At 41.0% G+C, this 20,904-nt stretch overlaps 1 protein-coding gene across 4 annotated transcripts in view; it reads right to left on the bottom strand.

Moving 5' to 3' along the window:
• col13a1 (collagen, type XIII, alpha 1) overlaps window positions 1–3,264 on the bottom strand; it is a 108,186-nt gene extending 104,922 nt beyond the window's left edge. For 2 of the 4 annotated variants that reach the window (XM_084947846.1, XM_084947843.1), the window contains exon 1: window positions 2,472–3,260. The gene's annotated coding sequence lies outside the window, so the exon portion shown is untranslated. Of the gene's footprint in view, window positions 1–2,471 lie in introns of all 4 variants that reach the window. The other 2 variants (XM_084947844.1, XM_084947845.1) reach the window with 2 other exon arrangements.
• Window positions 3,265–20,904: the final 17,640 nt, after the last annotated feature.

Here is a 20,904-nt window from a genome sequence, read left to right as displayed (position 1 = left end):
TGATACCTCTTATCTTTGTTTGTGGGATATGTAGGAGAGCAGACTGATTTACGGCATCATATTACAGGACTGACCCATTCTTCCAGATGTTTGTAAAGGTACATTGGATGGCTGGGGGCTTCGTTTTATGCACTTCTGACAAAGGAAGTAAAAATACCTGATTTCAAAGATCAATAGGTGTGGTGCAAACTTTTGTCGTCTTCACTGGTAGATTATATAAACTGTAGGAGCTCTGCAGTTTTAAAACTAAAAGGTGGAGAGTAGCAGGCATAGTGTTTGGGAGCAACAACATAGTGCATCCTGTACAGTGCAGCTGGGAGTGCTCGGACCAAACAGCCACTCTATAAATGCATGGCACAACACACAAGAGTATATTTGCACCTAAAGGTTAAAGGTTACTCTTTGAAGATGCCACATTTTGGTTTGGAAGGGGAGTAAAAGAGGCCGTCTCTGTAAACAGGCAGGTTCTGGTTTTACACTCAAAGAGCTTTATACAATTCCTACAAGCACTTCTGTCTACATCAGTCCTCTCTGTCTGACATTCACACATCCATACTCTTATGGATGCATCTCATGAGCAACATGGGCTTCGCGTCTTGCCCAAGGATACATGGCGGCTGGAGCAGCCAAACCACGAACCTTCTGATTAGTACTTGACCTGTTCTGCCTCCTGAGCTCGACGTATTCAGTAGCGAGGACATTTTATGACTGGACCTGTTGCAAGGTAACATCCAATCACAGTAGCACGCTGGGATTCTTCGAGTCTGTACGCCGACAAGCCTGATTTTACACATCTGTGGCCAGGAGACTGACCGGAACACCTGAATTCAATTATTTAGATTGGCGAGTAAATAATTATGGCAATATAGAGTATTGCAATAGTATATGTAGTGTTAACGTCAAGGTAAAAAGATGCAACTTCCTCCCCAGGACTGCAAACAAACTATACCTGGAACATTATTCAGTAAACTAGTTGATTGTGCTGCACTCCAGATTTTACTGGAATGACAATAAGGACTCCTGGCCATATTTTCCACGACAGAGGAAATCGGTCATCACTGAAGGAAACAGGGTGGCTGATTCTGGACAGCGCTGGGAGAAAATCCCACAGATTTCTCTGTCATCCTCTTTCTGTATAGAAAGGCACATCTGTGCTCATGTCCCATTAATAATGACAATTTATACTCACAGTGCTAAACAAAGAGACAAGCTACATCACCCTGGGCCTGTCTGGAAACAGATCCTCCCCACTGGGCCCCCTGGAGGCACAGGCACTGAAACTGGACCTTTGAATGGCCCCAACTGGCCGTAAAACTTCACTTTGTCTTTTTATTATTGTTTGTTTTGTTTTCACTCATATGTTAGTAGGCCCTACAGCTCAAACTGCCACTGCAAAGAAATAAACTACTTTTAGATTTATAACATTTAATAACGTTATCATTTGCTCAGAGGAAATAAGCGTTTGCATTTATACAAAGTTTCTATCAAAGTAGCCATAAACCCAAGTAAAATCACTGGCTTTCTATGTCATTTTGTAATCCCAAGATTTCTTTTCAAAAGTACTGTGGCTCCAGAATTTGACACCCTCCCTGGGCTATATTTGGACTAAGACTGACATCCATCTTTAGCAAGAAAAGCACACAGCCTAAATTCCAGCTATTGTTGTGCTAACTGATGACCATCACTGACAGACATGATTAATGTAAAATACTGTCTGAGTAGCTGGTGGTCTACGGGAAACTTGTATATGTAGTCTGCTTCCTTTGACTGAGGTATAAGGGTTTAGGTGAGTGACTGACTTCAGGTCTGAGACTGCAAGCAAGCTCTGCACTAACCACCACGTGCTCATTTTTCCTCCTGTTAAATGCATCATACTGGCCCTAGTGAAAGGGGTCGAGGAGTGAGTGAGTGTGTGTGTGTGTGTGGGGGGGGGGATAAAAGCCGGGCTACAGCAAACAGAGGAAGGGAAAGTCGGCTCCCTGTGGATCTTTAAACACCGTGCAGGCTGTTAGGTGCTTGTTGGTGTAGCTGTGATCAATTGGAGGGCAGCGCTGAGGGCAACTTTAGAAGCAACAGATGTGAACAGCCACCGAGAGCCCTTCACACTGTTATCTCAGAGAAGATAAACGCATGTAACACCTGTGCAACTTCTTAATGTTGTACTTTGGAGATGTTTAAGAGCAATGGAGCATCTCTTTGAATAAGAGCGCTAGAAATACATATATCTATACTTAAATGAGAGATTCACTGATCCTTTATCATGACAGTCTCTACTATTACCTCTGTGATCTCTGCATCCAGAAAACACCAATACACTTATATCACCAGCTGTAGAGAGAATCGTCTAAAATTATTTTCCAAAACAAATTAATTGTGTGTGTGTGTGGGGGGGGGTATAGCGCAAAAACATTTCTGTTTATCATTTAAAAAAATCATCTTTTCATCATTTTATCATTTTAAGCGACTCTTACTTCTTCCAGGATCTGGTCGAGACGACCCAGGATGACGGGCTCCACCTGTTCCACGGACAGCATCCACGCAGAAAGCCGCTGCTGTTCCAGACTTACTATCCTGGACTGCAGCTCCGACGTCCGCACAAAAACTACGATCCAAACTCCAACAGACAGCACGGACACCGCGATGCAAAACGTCACGCAAGACAAATCTCTCCACAGCGGCTGCTTCAAGCCAACGCGCCTCTTTTCACCTGGCTTACCAGCGACTCCCCACTTCTTTTCCTGTTCCATTTCAGACGTGAGTGTGGCTCTATGCACCCAACAATCCCCAAGCTCATCAGGTGTAGAGTTGCGCAGAAAGAATCCTGCCGATCTGTAACTTTGCAGGAGGCTGTTTATACTGAGTAAACTCTGCCGTTCTTTACCAATCTGGCTGCACTCATATGAGTAATTACATAAACCTTCAAAACCGAAACATTCCGTGTCCGAGTCTTCCTCTGTCTTACTCCTTTGTGTTCGGCTCCGTTTGTCCCATTCGCTACTTCAGAGCGATCCCACTATGTGCTACAGGCCAGTCCCTGTAACCCGAACCAGTCTCCCGCTCCTCTGTACAACTCTGGAAGTCGCCGGCTCTTTGCTCACACTGCATGCTCCTCCTCTGAGAGGTTTTAGGTTAAATGGCGGGGCGGGATTCGCCAGTGTTGCTACCCCCTTTGATCTGTGTACTTGGACAGGGGTATTTTTAGGTGCGCAAAGCCAGGACGCAAAGTCACAGAGCGGGTATACTGAGTGCCCGCTGACTGCTGCTCAAAACAACGCACCACAATGATCTCGTTTAGAGGATCTGCTAGCTTCTGTGAACTTGTTCTGTGCAGATTCAAGTTCGCCACACCAGGATAGGTTATATAGCAACATACTAGAGTAGTTTGGAGTGATTTACAGTTCACAATAAGCTCCATGGTGCCCGCTCAGTCGCCTGTGAACTATGAGAAAAACAGAAACTCTGTTTTAAACCTGTGGTTCTCAAACTGTTTTCTGACACAGTCCACATAAGAGTAGTTCAAGCTGCACACCCCACAACTTTAAATAACAACAGAATCCAAGTTTACACCAAACATGAGCCAGTACAATATCATCTATGAACTTTTATTTCTTTCTTTTCCCTCAAAGAGCAACATCATTTCTGTTTGGGTTTTTTAAGTGGAGAGTTTCCGCTTTAATTCAAGAGGTTAAACAAACCATTAAGCGCTTAGGAGCAGAGATGGCCAGTAACGCGTTACTGTAATCTGATTACTTTTTCAGGTAACGAGTAAAGTAAGGGATTACTATTGCAAAAATCTGATTACTTTTTCAGGTAACGAGTAAAGTAAGGGATTACTATTGCAAAAACGGTAATTAGATTACCGTTACTTTCCCGTAGGAACGCTGCGTTACTGCGTTACTAAAACCGTGATTTTTTTGCAAGAACGTCTCATGACAGTGACGTAAGCGAGTGCGACGTTCGTGACAACAGCTGTGTGCAGATCAACAATGGATCATATATCAGTGCGGAGAGAGTATGAGCGTGCAGCGTTTAAAGCGTGGAAGTACTGACCTTACTTTGAGTTTGATTCCATAAAAAGTGACAAAAACATTAGCATCCGCTGTGCGTGGGAAGAAAACTTCTTTTTACAGCGAAAAAACCCCTAAACTTCTGAGCAAGCACCGAGTAGCTATGACGTAATGGGAAACTCACAGAGAAACTCGCGGATTCTTCCACTGACCGCTGCGGCACACCTGCACCAGGGTAAACCTCCGCCTACCCCACTCCTGCTTTACAGGTGAAAATAGAGCAACAGGACCGCTAGTCTTTGATGTTATTTATTTTCTGCTGTGTTTTACTTGCATCTATTTGAAAGAGTGAGTGTAAACACACAAAAAAATATATATTTTATGTGCTGGAATGTGCAGAAAATAAGTTTAAATGTTAAACAAATTTCTTCAAGTCAGAGAATGGTGCATATAATTTAATTTTTGCTTGATGCATAAAGTTAAAAGGTTAAAACTAATAAAAACAAGTTTTAAAAAGAGACTTTTCCATTTGATTACATTTTGTATGATGGGTTATGCAGAAAAAGTAGAATTGGGCTGAAAGATCTATGCTTTATCACCTATTCAGGTTGTAAATCGTTTTTTAAAAAGTAACTAAGTAATTAATTACTTTTGAAAATAAGTAATCAGTAAAGTAACGGGATTACTTTTTGGGGGGAGTAATCGGTAATTAGTTACTGATTACTTTTTTCAAGTAACTTGACCAACACTGTTTAGGAGTAACTACCATTTTTATAGAAAGTCCACAATTTTCAGAGGCTCAACAGTAATTGGACAATTGACTGACAAGCAGTGCCATGTGGGAACTCTCCCCTCAGTGTTTCATGATAAATGACACAGACTTGGGGGAAAAAAGGTGTTTGTGCTGGAATAATAAAAGGTCCAAAGAGTAAAGGAGGCCATCATTAGGTTATACTGTTTCTCTTTATATCCATATTCAAAGGCTTTGTCTGTTCCAGTATCTGTGTTTTGTCCTGTTTCACTTTATGTTGAGTAATGTGAATTTCTCAGTGTTTAGCAATTATTCTAGATAGTGATGATTTGTTGGTTTTCTCAATGTGTTTAGTGTTTGGGCCTTCTTAGTTTTACTTGTTGTGGTTCTGCTTTTTGGGCGGACCAAAATGCAGAGATGGAACATGAACTCAAACAGCTACAAACTGAAAGTACTGGCCAATAAACCCCTGGTGCGGAAACTAAGCCACAGAACATGAAGCACACAGCACAGGGGGAAACATGGCAGGAAGACTGACAACGTGACAACAGAGACAAACTGAAGACTTAAATACACGGGATAACGAGAGGATGGGCAGCAGGTGGAAACACCAGGAACAAATCTGACTAATGGGACAGGAGAAGCAAAACTGAATGTCACACATGAGACAAGGTAGCTTCAAAATAAAACAGGAAGTGACACACACTGTGAGACCCAGGCAAAGACACGCACAAGGGAAGGACACAGAGAACAAAGACAAGGGGAACCTAAATGGGCAAGAAACTAAAACACAGAATAAACCCAAGACTACTAAATGAAGCTTAAACATAAACCATAATACAAAATGACACCAAAATACAAGAAACCATGACATTGACTGTATTCTATCCCTTGTTTAAGTTATCGTGGTTCCTCTGTGTTTCCCGTGGTTTGTCAGGTTGTCAGCTTTGATTCTACATTTAGTTACTTTCTACTGTATTTTATTAGTCATTTGTCTCGTGGGAGCTGTGTTTAGTTTTGCTTCCTTTGTCCTGTTTCCACCACAAGTTTCAGTTGTGTTCCCACCTGTTTCTATTCCCATGTTATCTCATGAACCTCTAGTTTTTTGGTCCACTTCTGGGTCTTGAGTTCTGCATTTGGGTCTGCAACCCACATGATGACCATCATGGACCCATCAGACATCAGCCTGCTGGAGCAGTTTCTGCACTGTGAGAATGTGAGACTCCAAAAGACTCTTTCTGACATGTGCCCAGAGAATCCCAGACTATTGGAGGTGTTGCACACATGGCTAAGGGACCTAGTCATTGTCACCGTCCTCTCACGGCTTCTGTCCTGAACTCCACACCTCTGCAGTCTGCAGGCTTTCTGCTGCAGGTTTCTTCCTGTTAAAAGGGAGTTTTTCCTTCCCACTGTCACCAAAGTGCTTGCTTGTTGGGGTCATATGAGTGTTGGTTTTTTCTCTGTATGTATTATTGTAGGGTCTACCTTACAGTACAAAGCACTTTGAGGCGACTGTTGTTGTGATTTGATGCTGTATAAATAAAATTGAATTGAAATTTCATAATTCTCACTCTTTCTGCCCGACTACTCCTCATCAGCCAGCTCCTTGCTGCTCCACCTCAGACTCACCTGTCTCACTGCTAGCCAGTGTTTAACTGTCCTACTCATGAAGGTGGGATATCCAACACAAAAGAAGCAGCACCAGCCAGAGCTTCCATCCCTGCCTCCAGCTAAGCTGGTTTCCACATTCGTGTTTGTCGGGTCTCTATGACATCTTCCTCAGTGAGGAAGACTGAATTTGCTTTTCTCCCCAACTTGCTTGTTCAAACACTAATCCTTGTGTTTTTCAACATATGAAATGTGAAACAGAGTTTTTTGGTTACCAGCTTGTAAAGTTAGAGACCGAGTTTTTTGTTGCTTCTTTAATGCAACCTGAACTTTTTCTATGTGTACTTCATATTGAAACTAAGTACTTGCCTTCTTGCTAGTCTGTACTTTATAAGTTTACACGGGACTCTGAAATTCCCGAGAACGCAGCGCGATCATTCTACATTCAAGTGTACTCGATGACATCACAGCTTCAGAGTTTTTACTGCCATCACCCCTTAATTTAACCCTAATTAAATTAAAGTTACACATGATGTTGTAGATTTCTTTAAGAAGAAAAAAAAAATTGAAAATGTATTTTAAGCACTGTTAAAATTGGCTTTTACATATGATCTCTGTCATAATGTCTAATAAGCTTCACACAGTTAAGTACCACAACTACATGACAGAAACACAAACTTAATCTCTCTTATTAAAAATAGCATATATGTATGCACAGCTCACGCTGCTTATTGAATAAAAAGCAAACAGGTCTGATGTTAAAACGCTTTTATTTTTATGTCAGTAGACATTAATAAATTAAAATAGATGTCTGCTGGGGTTTGGGAGAGAACAGAGCAAATATCTAAAATATCATTTTATCATTTTTGGAGCAGCCTTCAGGATCTCCACGTATCAACATGCAGTTTCTGCTCCCGGAGAAAATGTTTCCTGCTGAGTTTAAATATTCCTAATGTTAAAATTAATTCATTTATACTGACAGCTCTCCAAGTAAGGCTTTAAAATTAAATAGAATGATCCAGTTGTGAAGCTAAAGTTTAATCTCAGCCAAACCGATTTGCTCAGAAACAAATAAAACAAACACCAAACATCTGAAACGATGTGCCGGGAGTTCGCTGTTCTCACCGGCTGCAGTGAGCCTTGAGCTCCCAGCTAGCTGTCGAGCTGGTGGGTGACAGACGTCTCCAAAAACGTCGGAGCTCTTTTGCAAATATGTGATGTCTTGATAAATCAAGCAGATATTTGAATTTTACACAGCTACATTCTCGCCTGAACATATTTTAAAAGAAAAAGTAATATTTCACACTTTTTAGTCACTCTTGTCTGCCAACTGCTGCATTTGAGTTTTGAATGAAATGCATTCTGGGATATTTGGCTGCACATCCATGTAAGTTACCCTGTACGTGCACTCAATAGCCAGTCATGTAAAGGATGTATGCACATATTAATTGACAGACGAGGAGCTTTATGACAGCGCTGGGTGGGATAAAAGGAGAGCGACTGCTTTCTTTGGTATGTTCCATTTTTAGATTTGGTAAAGGGAATGAGCAACTAGCCAAAGATGCAAACCACTAACCTTTGATTAGATGACCTGCTCTACCTCCTGAGCTACAGCCAAAATGCAAAGCAAGCACTGGTGCTGAGGAAAGCTAGGACCCACTCAGTCCCTGCACACATACTTTCATTATGGCAAAACCATTTTAGTCAGTTGAAAATTCATTAAACTATAATAAAGTGAAAGCTATGGCTCTTCTAAACACAGTGGTATTTGTTCCTCCATGCAAGTTTAAGAGACACTCAACATTTTGACCTGCCAGCATCTTTGAAATGGTGAGAACAACAACCCAAACTGTTCATCATCAAAGTGTCTAAAACAAGATTTCTGCCTTTCAAAAGACTTTTTAAAACATAGCAAACAAAGAACTTTGTTCAGCCTCCTTCCCCTTAAAGTTAAAAGATTATATTTTATTATAATGTCTGTATACAATTAGCAGCACTTTATTAAAATAATGAAATCATTCTGACACCTCTGAATAACAATTTGGCTTCAGTTTTAAAGTTTAGTAGTCTGTCTCAGCTACCGTCTGCAGTAGTGAAAAAAGTTGGTGAAGACTGTGTTAGCTCATGAACTGTTGGGTCGTCATGTCAGTACTATGGCTTTCACATTTCATGCAGCGTGAAAACGTGGAGTTTTTATTAGATGAAAACATTTTTTAAATTAAAGCACTAAAATAAAAGCAGTCTGTTGATCCTTTTAAGGCTTGCAAATAGTACAGCAAGTTTTTAATGCACCAGTAAATTCATTGCAATAAGTTCACTTTTAAGTCAAATTGTTTTTGAAATGCTTTAAATGTTTATCTAATGTTTCACAAAAGAGACAAAAACAACAACGAAAAAACTGTTAAACTTTGTGCATAATGGAAATGCAAGAACCTGTGAGCAACTGATTAAAGACAAAGTAATTTTGCTTCATTGTTGTTTGCTTCAGATGGCCACTATGGCAGCAGCGGCAGAGGAAAATGGAAATATTACTGCAAACCAGCAGAACAGATAAACGGCTTCTGCAAGCTCAGAGAAAAGGTCACATAACAGACCCCGATTCTACCAGCTGGGACCTATAGGAAGAAGCTGAGAAGCTCGGTTATTTAACCAAGACTGACAACTACTGGGTTAAATACCAATACACTGAGCGAGAGATCTGGCCTGGTGCATGGTCTAAACCTGAACGGTATATAGGACATGGTTTGTGAGGGGGGGATCGTACCAAACCACCTGCGTTATTGGGCTGTCAAGAGGACACTGTAAAGATATGCGAGGTTGGATTGATCATTGCCTGTCGCATTATGAGAATGAGTATATTAAAAGTTTGGAGAAACATGGCTAAGACACATACCAACAGGGGTTGATAACAGCGGCTGTGTGCAGGCAGGAATAGGACCCAAAAGCAGACTCCTAAAAACAGGATGTAAACCCAAAAGTCAGCTTTATTTGCTGAATGGTGATACAAAAAAAAACTAGACTGGGGAAAAGATAAACTACAAATACGAACAGGCACACAGGGAAACACAGGGAGAGCACAGCTATGAGGGAGATCTAAATACACAGAGGGATAACAAGCAAGTGACAACACGCGAGGAACACAGCTGACACGAATAACCAGAATGAGACAGGGAAACACGGGACCTTCACAATAAAACAGGAAACACGAGTGGAGGTCCAGGCAGACGAGAGGGAGCAAGGGACACGAGGGAGAGAGCAGACATGGCAAACTAGGGAAACAAGGAGGGGAAACAAGGCACGAGGACTCGCACAACTATATAAACACAGACAAACAGAGGGCAAAGGCAAAAGGGGAAATCTAACAGTGAACAGAAAAACCCAGGTATCATAGAATAAACACAATGGCGCTAAAACATAAACAATAACACCAAATGACAAAAAACACAAGAGAACTCAAAACACTGGGTCAAAAGGACCCTGGACCATGACACCAGGATGATCATAGATATTAACATTTCTGTCCCACCTCTGGCCTTATTTACTGATGAATGCTGGCTTTATTATTCTGACTGTATTTGTATGAGCAGAAGCCAAAGAAGGAACCAAAGCTATCACTGCCAAGCTGCCAAAGCACTTAAATTCTCTCACTTAAAGTGAGTAGTCTGGCTTTTTCATTGCTGCACTGACAGCTGGACTTTCAGATTTATACCACAGTAAGTGGTCTGGTTGCATTGTTCCCAGTCTGCAAACCTTTGCAAACTGGGACCTACCACCAAACAAGTGTGGAATCTTATACCATCATTGGCTGATGGTTATGTGATTGTCTGAAAGAACATATTAACCAGCATGTGTCAAGTATTTGCAATACCCAGATGGACAGCAACAACCTCCACCCGCCTGGCTAATGGATGCTTCATTGCCTTCACACTAAAAGGGCCAAGTTTGAGATCTCGAACCAAAGCATCACCACTAAGCAGGAGGAGATTCAGGCCCCTGGGTGATCTGCATGTGCTATGATGTTGCAGGTGAGATGGAGGAACTACAATCCCAAGGGCCACTGCTCCCAAACCATACTGCGTTGAAATCAGTGACACCTGCTGGCAGGTGTCACTGATTATGAATTACAGTCGTCCAGCCTAGAAGTAATAAATGCATGAACTAGTTTTTCAGCGTCACTCTGAGACAGGATATTTCTAACTTTAGAGATGTTGCACAAATGGAAGAAAGCAGTCTTACATATTTGTTTAATATGTGCATTGAAGGACATGTCCTGGCTTCATGGACAGAGCTGGGTGTCATCTGCATAGCAGTGTAAATGTATGTATGTCTTCTAATGATGCTGCCTAAGGGAAGTATGTATAATGTAAACAGCATTGGTCCTAGCACTGAACCCTGTGGAGCAATGATAGCCTCTGTGTAAGACTCCCCATTAATGGGACAAATGGGAGTTTATTAGATATGATTCAGATATTAATGGTCAACATGATCAAACACTGTGCTGAGAACAAGCACAGAGTCCACTGTCTCTATCAGAAGCCATAAGAAGATCGTCTGTGATCTCCACTTATGCAGTTTCTGTGCTGTGATGAAACACATCAAATAAACCATTGCTCTCCACATGATCAGTGAGCTGTTTAAAAACGACTCTTTCAAGAATTTTAACCTATAATTTGCTAAGACAGCTGGGTCAGCTGATGGCTTTAATCCCTGCCCAGTTTAAAGGCCTGTGGTACAAAGTGCAGTAACAGGGATAGATTGATCATATTTAAAACTGCAGCACTTCTTTGAGGAGTCTTATAGGAATGTGGTCTAATAGACATGTTGATGGTCTGGAGGAAGTATCTCAGTCACAGAGAAAGAGTCCAAATAATTATGAATAATATTGAATATTTATTTTCTCTAACGATTAAAATGTTATTTAAATGTAAGACGTCCTTACTGGTTAAGGGATGCTCTGACTCAGCCTGGCTGCAGTCCTTAGAAGAAACCTGAAGTTGTTCCTGTTTTCTTCAGTTGGTGATGAAGAGGAAGATGTTCCAGCTTTACAAAGTTTTTTTTTCCAGGCTAAATTAGTGAGATGCCATTTCCTGTCCAGCTTACAGGCTATCTGCTTTAAATAGTGCATTCGAGACCAGAGAGTCAAGTCCAGCCTGCCACACTTCAAACCTTGACACAGTGTGATTTCTTTGAGAGAGACAGAGACAGTAACTCTGAGTCAGGTGAACAATAAATAACAACAATAAAACTGGACAAGCCAAAGAGTCAGGCTTTCAAATTAGTAAAAACTCTGTGATTGATTAATAAGCTGAAATTGAAGAGTGCTGCTCCTTCAGTGATTCTGAGTTAGTATAACTCATTTAAACCAACATATTCATCCTGCTGTAGCCCAGTGTCTGTGAGACTTAGTACATCTATATGTTGATCCACCACTAAATGGTTTACTGACAGGGAATTAGAAGAGGGAAGCCTAATATTTCATCATCCACAATTAACAGTTGTACGCTTTGCTGCATTCTGGATATGATAATGTTCTTTCTTTGTGATTTGCTTGCTTAATTGCATTTTTAAAAGCAGATGTGTAGTGTTCTTTATGATCCCACACTGGCCTTATTAACTAGTTTTTCAGTGTCACTCTGAGACAGGATATTTCTAATTTTAGAGATGTTGCACAAATGGAAGAAAGTAGTCCAACATATTTATTTAATATGTGCATTGAAGGACATGTCCTGGTCAAAAATGACGTCTTCACTGTGGTTGAAAAGAACTTAGCAGCTCCTTGTTGCAATAACACCAAAAATGTAAATGCAGTTTTCACAGGAGTGTTAGATATGTGATGATTAACAGGCAAACCTTAAATTTGTTTGTTGGAACAACAAGCTAAAGACCAGAAAACACAGGAAATATTATCCTCACTTTCCCTCATAATCCTGTCTAAAGTAGGCTTTAGATTTTAGGTGTTTTTAAGGCACTGATGATATTGATTTTAGTAGACCTTTTTGTTGGGTGCCTCAGTGGACTGTGACTGTACATTCAGCACTGATCCCTTTCATTTCTCTGCAGTCTCATTGAGCTCGTTAGGACCTCTTGGTCTTCACATGGCTGCTGCAAGCAGTCACTGGACTACAAATGCTACTGTTGAGAGACACTGTTCTCCAGACCTAGAAATGATTGTAGTTAAATACAGACCCAAATACACTTACCCTTTCAAGGCAGTCCTCACATAACTCAAACTCTGCAGAATAAATCTACAAAAACAAAATTAAAAGGCACAATTGCATCGCTATTAATCTGCCTTTGTTTGTTTGTACCCCAGGTATCAAGTTTAATTGAGGTTTCTCACCTAAAGTTATGTTTGTTTTACTTGAGAACTGTCCACCACATCAAGGTTTCCCAACCACTGCGTGCCGCGAGAAATGATCAGGTGTGCCGTGGAAGATCATCTGGTTCCACCAGACTGGTAAGTAATTGGTGTGAATAACAGGCAGAACAATGACATTCTCTTCCACTAGAGGACAGGACAACTACCTGTTCTAATTAAATGGGTTGCCAACTGCCAGTAAAACAGAAGAAGAAATGACATAATCGTCATGCTGTGAGACGATGCAGCGCGTAATAGCAATAGATAAATATTTGAAAAGCAGTCAGTGTGACCTGGTCCTGGAGAAAACTCAGGTGAAGGCCCTAGCATGAGAAGAAAGCAACAAAGCTATACTGGGGACAAACCGAGCTAAGTCTGCTCAGGAAAAATGATCAATATGCTGTTTGTGACATTGTTGTTTGGTGGATTGCGGTGTGATTTTTCTAATGTGAAATATGTGCCATGGCTCCAAAAGGCTGGGAAACAGTGATATATATGTTATTAATGTCTGTTCCCAGACAGGCTGGCAGTGCTTCGTGGCTGCTGTCCTTCTGATTGCCCTGTAAAGGTTTGTGGTCTGCTGTATTGTACTTTCTGCTGTTTGCTATTACGTGTTAGTAAAGTGTCCGTACCCTTGATTGCTTCTTTAACAGCTGATTTGTACAACAAACTCCATGAACTTGGCTTAGCCTTTTAAGGGATGACTTAGCAAACATGTGGCCGTCTCACTAAGTGTTACCACATGCATAGCAAGCGAAGTGCTTATTATGCTTTTGATGTCTTCTGCCTCCCAGTACAACCCCTCCACCCTCTTCTTCATCCCACTCTGTGTAATCTTATGAGATCAGAAGCTGGTTGGGATAATAATGTGTAAGTGATGACAAATTAGAACCAGCTAGCTTGAGGTTTTGCTGTAGAACGCTGTTAAAAGAACATGTTGAGCAAAGACCTTTTAATGAAAAGAGGAAAAACAAGATCATGCAGACAGAAGGAGAGGCATATGGACACTGCAGAGAAAAGCTAAAACTGTGTGTATGATTCATCTGCTGTAAAAGCGTGCCGTTGAAATGAACAGTGTATTTGTCAGCAACATGTTAACAACTTACTGCTCACAGTTGGTCCGCGGCTCTTCATGTTACTGCATGTTGTGCTTTGTCAGTCACTATGAAGGCAAAAACAATGTGTGTGTAGAGATGACATGTGGATGCTGTTTCTCAGTCAGTTATTTGATAAATTGATTTTCAGACTTCTATTAATCTAAACATAACTCCAGATGAGTGGCAAAAAGTTTTAATTTGCAGTACATATAATGACGGTGCTTGCAGGAGTGCCACAGCCCATCCTTTTATAAATAGGAAAGAAAATCAGTATTTCAAAAAGCTGGCACAGGACCTAGGATATGTGTCCGACCCTTCAGTGAATCCATTTACTGTTCATGCAAGCTAGAAATGGTAGGGTGGCTGTCAAGAAGGTATGCTCAAGAAAAAGCAGAGCCAAAGAAGTGGACCAAAAACTCAGCTGCATCAGATTCATGGGGAAAGCATATTCCTAAAATATCTGCACTGTAGAAGGAACAAAGTCAGCCAAAATCAAAAGAAGACTGGATGTTGGAGTGTCCTTTAAGACTTTTGGAGACCTGCTTACAGAAATTAGAAGAAAGCTTCCCTGAGACACTTCCCACTTTCCTAAAAGTGGGAAGTTTATAGTAACAAAGTATGAATAAATGAGCGGTGGCTCAAGACGTTTGTACGGTATATCCAGCATATGTTTGTTTTGGTGGACACAGAACATGTGATTACAGATGGGAATGAGCTCTGTAGGTAGGTTAATAAGAAGGCATGGGCAGACCATCCTGCCTGTAACACATTTTTGTACAAATCAAATAAACAGAACACATATTCAGTGTTTGGGGACTAGTAGCTGATGATGTTTACAAGCCTTAATCTACCCTAGATTTCTGAAACAAATCCACAAAGAAAACTAGAGTGAAAACAGCCCCACCCATCTATCATTTGTCATTATCATTAATGAGAAGTTATTGCACATGGTATTTCTGGAAGGATGAATAAACCACAGTTTCATGGTTTCACTGACCAAATCACTATGAGTGAGCCCATTTGACTGAGATCTATTTTGAGACACATCATGAAAATTGCTGCTGGAATCGGGTCCTACTCATTAAGTTTGCAAACACTTTTTTCAGTCTTGACCACGGGGTACTGGCTGCAGCACCAGTGGTTGGGGTTTGGCCCGCTCTGAACCTGCTCTCAACCAGCTAAAATGATTCAGTTCCAACCACACGTGAACTACATAACTAACCTTCCAAATGACACTTTAAGAAGTAATCTTGGTCTATAAAATATGTAAGCCTAGTTATATTGTTAAGGGACTATGAAGAAGGTATAGGGGAGGTTTTTACATGAGAGTCAAAAAGGTTGTGAGCTTTTTTAAAATCAGCCGAGTAGAGAGAATTTGACTCATCAGGTCAGACCATAGTTTGACCATTAAAACTTTTAATTTCCTTTAATTTTCCTTTTTTAAGAAAAACCTAAACAAAATTAAAATGTTGCCTGGTTGTATTTGTTTTACTGTTATGAATTAGCAGTTCTAAAAACAAAAAAGGAAAATGTATACAAACTGTTTTTATCATTACGTCTACACTGTTAATGAGGCCTGACACTGGTGACCAAGAGAAACTGTTACACAAAGCTAGTCATAAAGTAGCGAAGTTAAGTCCCGCCCACTGACATGAAAGCAGTGGTCTTGGCAGGATGTGGTCTTCACATGTCAGTTGAGTCTTCTTCCTCAGAAACATGATCCCCGAGTGCAGCTACTCAACAGGAAGAGTTCAGCAAAGGTCTTTAAATAAATACCTGTGAAATGCACCTGCCTGTAACTCACTTAGATTCGGGGCACTTTTAATTTGGCTCTCAATGCTGTATTGTATTTTCTATTTAATTAACTGAATTAAAACCCTTGCTATAACAACATATTAACATAGTGTAATCTTCAAATGCATTATCCACATCACTCTCTGCTGAATTTCCCACTAATCAAAGTCAAACAGTATTTACCCATTCTGCTTTGAGTGATTCTCTAGCTTAAATCGCATCTTAAAACTCACTTTTTTTACTTTGGCTTTTAATTCGAGTTCAGTATGAGTACCATCAGGCCTGTTTTATGATGTTTTTTAAATTGTTAATACATTATCTTCTCATTTATCTGTATTTGTTTCTAATTTATCTATATTTGTTTCTCTATTGTTTTCTCTTGTTTTTAACCAATTGTGAAGCACTTTGATCAACTCTGCTGTTTTTAAATGTGCTATACAAATACATTTTGAATTGAATTGAATTAGCTTAGCTCCTAGTCGAGTCACTGATCAATACATCATTATTTTCCCGTCTGAGTGGGGTCAAAAAATGATGTGGGCTTTATAGATCATCGGGAAACTTTGTGCGGACAACCTTGATCTTATTAGGAGAGACTGCATCCCACTTTGGATGGAGCAGTTCTCATTTCTAGAAATCTATCTAAATTTATTACATGTCACTATTTACGGTTCAGTCATTACTGATTTGAAAAAACACAACCGCAGGTTCTCTGAGGATTATTTGAACATGAAAGCATACTGTGTTGTAGCCTCACAAAGAAGACATGAAAACTGCTTTTGTTTCTCTGAAGAACAAAATGAAATTACTTTGAGTGGTCTTTAAAGGTATTCTTAGTGTGTTCTAGGAGCTTCAATTCCAGTAAAAGAAACATCATCACCAGATTAACCAGATTAATACACACACATCTGAGTGTCACAGCTTGTGCTTCATTTAGTCTCTCCCCCAGCAGAGACTTTGTACTGCACTTTAAAACATGATGTTCCAGCTGACAGACGGGAATGTGGGGTTTAAGAATAAAGATTATACTTAAAACAGAATTAAAACATATTTGTCTACATACAAATTTGATATAAGGTCAGCAAATACAGGTTATCTATCCTGTTTTTAGGATCTTATTTTAATGCTTACAGAACAAAAATAGTTTTTTATAATTAATTATTATTAATTGTAAATAATTTCCTACCTGTTGATCTAATCTGAAGCCTAACCTGCTGTAGAGCAGTGTGGTCTGCAGCATAAATTACCATAGTGATTGTAAGAAGTGGACCTCCTTCTTGGTATAGAAAACCTAGTGGGAGTTACCTGGATAAGACAAAATCATGCTTTTATAGTACAGGCCTCTAACAACATCTCCAACATGAACTTTCCTCTACTCCTGAACAAAACCCCAAACTGAGACATTTTTAATTGATTATTATGATTGATTGTGATTATGATTGATATTTTTTTTAATTTTTTTAATCAACACAAAAAAACATTGTCCTGCTGCATACCACTTAGCAAAATTGGTATGGCCCAGATCTGGCCCACACAGGGTGCTTACACATGGCCCACATACCGCAAAGAATGACGGCCCTTTGGCGGCCCAGATCTGGTTTGCCAGAGGTGGCCCACACATGGGCCAGCACAAGGCCAGTCACACTGGTGGTCCTGCGCTGGCCCATGTGTGGGCCGCAGATAAGTGATGAAACACCTGAACCCTCAAAACCTACAGTGAGTGTATTTGATAACTCTTGGGAGCATTTTGCTGCTATGGGGTATCAATGTAAGACTTCTGAGGAGTTATTTTTTTCATTACATCTTTAAGTAGGAGTAACTTTGTGAGTCCTCTGGCAAATTTAGTGTTCTCATGTCAGCTTAGAGGGAATGTCCCTTGAGGCATCCTGGGAATGTTAGTGCAGCCGAACACTTGAGATGATGCTAGAGAGTGTTAAAAGAAGTGGGACAGCCTAACCCTGCAACACTGTCTGCCCTACCAGCTGCTGGAGGCTAGGACAGCAAATGCCTGACTGGGGGATATAAATGAAACCAAGTGAAATACCTAATCTCTTTGGACTCACTGAATATGCTACTCAGTAGTCCAGCAGAAACAGTAGATACTTGAAACTAGAAACTGTTATCTTTTCTGCTATCCCTCCCTGTAATGTGAACACTGGCTATGTTAGAAGACATGTAACTTGTTCCCCTTTGTATTTAAACTGCCCTTCACTAAGACTCTCTACTCTAGAAACCACATATTTAGTCATTTTGAAATTCATACAGAAAATACCTGACTAACACAGGTGAGTTTTTGAGATGAGACAAACATGAATGAAATTTAAAGAGGCTTAAAAACCTAACTAGTTCAAATGCAAAGTTAAAGTAACTAATTTCAACTATTTCCCCCCTCATTTTCTCAAATGTAAAACCTCGCTGGATAATGTAGGCTTACTTTGCAACTTCAAAAATTGACTATTGATTAAACTTGGAGGCTTGGCATCAAACACAGGGCCTAGCCAGGGTATTTATAGATGTTTGGCTGGAGCGTTTTACAAAGAGACGTTTGGCTGGAAGTTATTTGCAGCAGAGTTCCTGAAATTTCTGGTTTGGATACCCCTAGGTGATGATTTATTGAGAGACAGTCAGTCTAATAGCATTCACACTAAACTTAACCCATACAATTATAGGTTTGATAGGTTGTTAATATTTACGGAGAGTACAAAACTTATATAAAAGCCTCAGCTTTTCTATCCCCCAACTACTGTTCATCAGTCTGCTGAGATGTTTGTAATAGCGATTATTAATCTTACAGTGCAAAGATTAATATGTGTGACAGCTGACATCACCTCATAGTTGTTAGTTCTCAAACTTAAGTATATTAAAATATGAAAGTCAACTTGCAGAACAGTATGTTAAATACTATATAAGTAATTTTACTATAAGTATATATGGCTGATATAAACTTACATGAATGCATGAATCAGGGTCAAGGGGCATAAACTAAAAAGTGGCTTTATTAACTGAAACTGAGTACAAAAAAACCCCAACAAGGCAACTAAAATGCATCTACAAGGAAACGTACAGTGAGGAGAGACATAAGCATGAGGGAGGATACACCAAAGGGCAAGTGAGGACTGAGGCGATATATACACAAGAGGGAAGAGGCAACAGGTGGGAGGACAGCTGAAACTAATCACATATAATTAGAGAGGGGAAGTAGAACTGAATACAAAGCAAAACGTCCCTAAAATAAAACAGGAAATGACTAACAGATAGGCAAAACAAAGAGACACCTAAGAACCAAACTCAGAAGCATTATGAAATAATATACTTGAAGATAAAACAGCCCCACCCCTGGAGTGCAAATGGTGGCGACGAAGACCCTCAGTTGGCTTGGATGGAGGCCATCAGCAGCGACAGAGAACTTCTCGGGGTCGGTGATGAAAGTAGCTCTCTAAAGGCCAGGTGAGTCTGTGATTTTGGTGATTTGGCAAGTGGCCTTTGGTTGCAAACGTGACCCTCTGAAGGCAAGCCCAAAGGTTTGCATTGATGGAGGAGAAGAAGCCACTCATTGTGTGGCTGGAAAGCTCCAGGAGGGGCGAAGAAAGAGCCCATCAGGAAATCTGGCTGGCGGCCAGTGGCACAAGAGGAGAAACCACCCATCAGACTGAACGGGACACTGGCAACAAGGCAGGGAAAACAACCAGCAGATCTCAGAGTAACAAGATAGAGTCTTGGTGATGGTTTGACAGAGGGGCTGGTAGCTCGTCTGGTCCCGTTGCCTTTCTGTTCTTCATCTTCTGCCTTCCACACTTCCATGGTTGTGATCATGGGTACTGGGCCAGGGATGGGCTTTGGATTGGCGGGTGTGGGAATTCCTGATTGGAGATGCCAGCAAAATATTTGGACCAACATTTCAGGAGGGCTGTCAGGTCACTGAGGACCTGGCTGTCTGCTCCCTAACTTGCATAACGTGGCCAATGTCTTGCGTGGATCAGTGGCATGCTTTGGACAGGCGATAAACCATGTTGACCCCTTCTGGCATGTCCAGCTGATCATACACATTCCAGTAATGCCGGTTCTTCGCATCAGCCACTGCCCTCTTTGCTGCTCTCCAATCAGGTCAGCTTTTAGCATTGATTAGGGCTATTGCCCTGTTGCAAAAGCTGTCCTTGAGTCTGTTTGTCCCGGACCTCAGCAGCCTGAATCTCCTGCCAGATGGCAGCAGCTTAAACACCTGGTGTCCTGGGTGTGTACAGTCCAGTAAGATGCTGCGTGCCCTCTTGAGACAGCGAGTGCTGTACAGATCAATCAGGGAGGGAAGAGGATGTCCAATGATTTTTTTAAGCCATATTAATGAAACTTCTGAATTGCCTTTTTGTATGCCATGGTGCAGCTGGAGAACCAGACAGATGCAGTACAGGGAGTGCAGAATTATTAGGCAAATGAGTATTTTGTCCACATCATCCTCTTCATGCATGTTGTCTTACTCCAAGCTGTATAGGCTCGAAAGCCTACTACCAATTAAGCATATTAGGTGATGTGCATCCCTGTAATGAGAAGGGGTGTGGTCTAATGACATCAACACCCTATATCAGGTGTGCATAATTATTAGGCAACTTCCTTTCCTTTGGCAAAATGGGTCAAAAGAAGGACTTGACAGGCTCAGAAAAGTCAAAAATAGTGAGATATCTTGCAGAGGGATGCAGCAGTCTCAAAATTGCAAAGCTTCTGAAGCGTGATCATCGAACAATCAAGCGTTTCATTCAAAATAGTCAACAGGGTCGCAATAAGCGTGTGGAAAAACCAAGGCGCAAAATAACTGCCCATGAACTGAGAAAAGTCAAGCGTGCAGCTGCCAAGATGCCACTTGCCACTAGTTTGGCCATATTTCAGAGCTGCAACATCACTGGAGTGCCCAAAAGCACAAGGTGTGCAATACTCAGAGACATGGCCAAGGTAAGAAAGGCTGAAAGACGACCACCACTGAACAAGACACACAAGCTGAAACGTCAAGACTGGGCCAAGAAATATCTCAAGACTGGTTTTTCTAAGGTTTTATGGACTGATGAAATGAGAGTGAGTCTTGATGGGCCAGATGGATGGGCCCGTGGCTGGATTGGTAAAGGGCAGAGAGCTCCAGTCCGACTCAGACGCCAGCAAGGTGGAGGTGGAGTACTGGTTTGGGCTGGTATCATCAAAGATGAGCTTGTGGGGCCTTTTCGGGTTGAGGATGGAGTCAAGCTCAACTCCCAGTCCTACTGCCAGTTTCTGGAAGACACCTTCTTCAAGCAGTGGTACAGGAAG

The sequence above is a fragment of the Perissodus microlepis genome, chromosome 13, assembly GCF_051167445.1.
Source record: "Perissodus microlepis isolate ML-2025 ecotype Zambia chromosome 13, ASM5116744v1, whole genome shotgun sequence".
Lineage (NCBI taxonomy): Eukaryota > Metazoa > Chordata > Actinopteri > Cichliformes > Cichlidae > Perissodus > Perissodus microlepis.
This window is presented reverse-complemented; position numbering and strand designations above follow the sequence as displayed.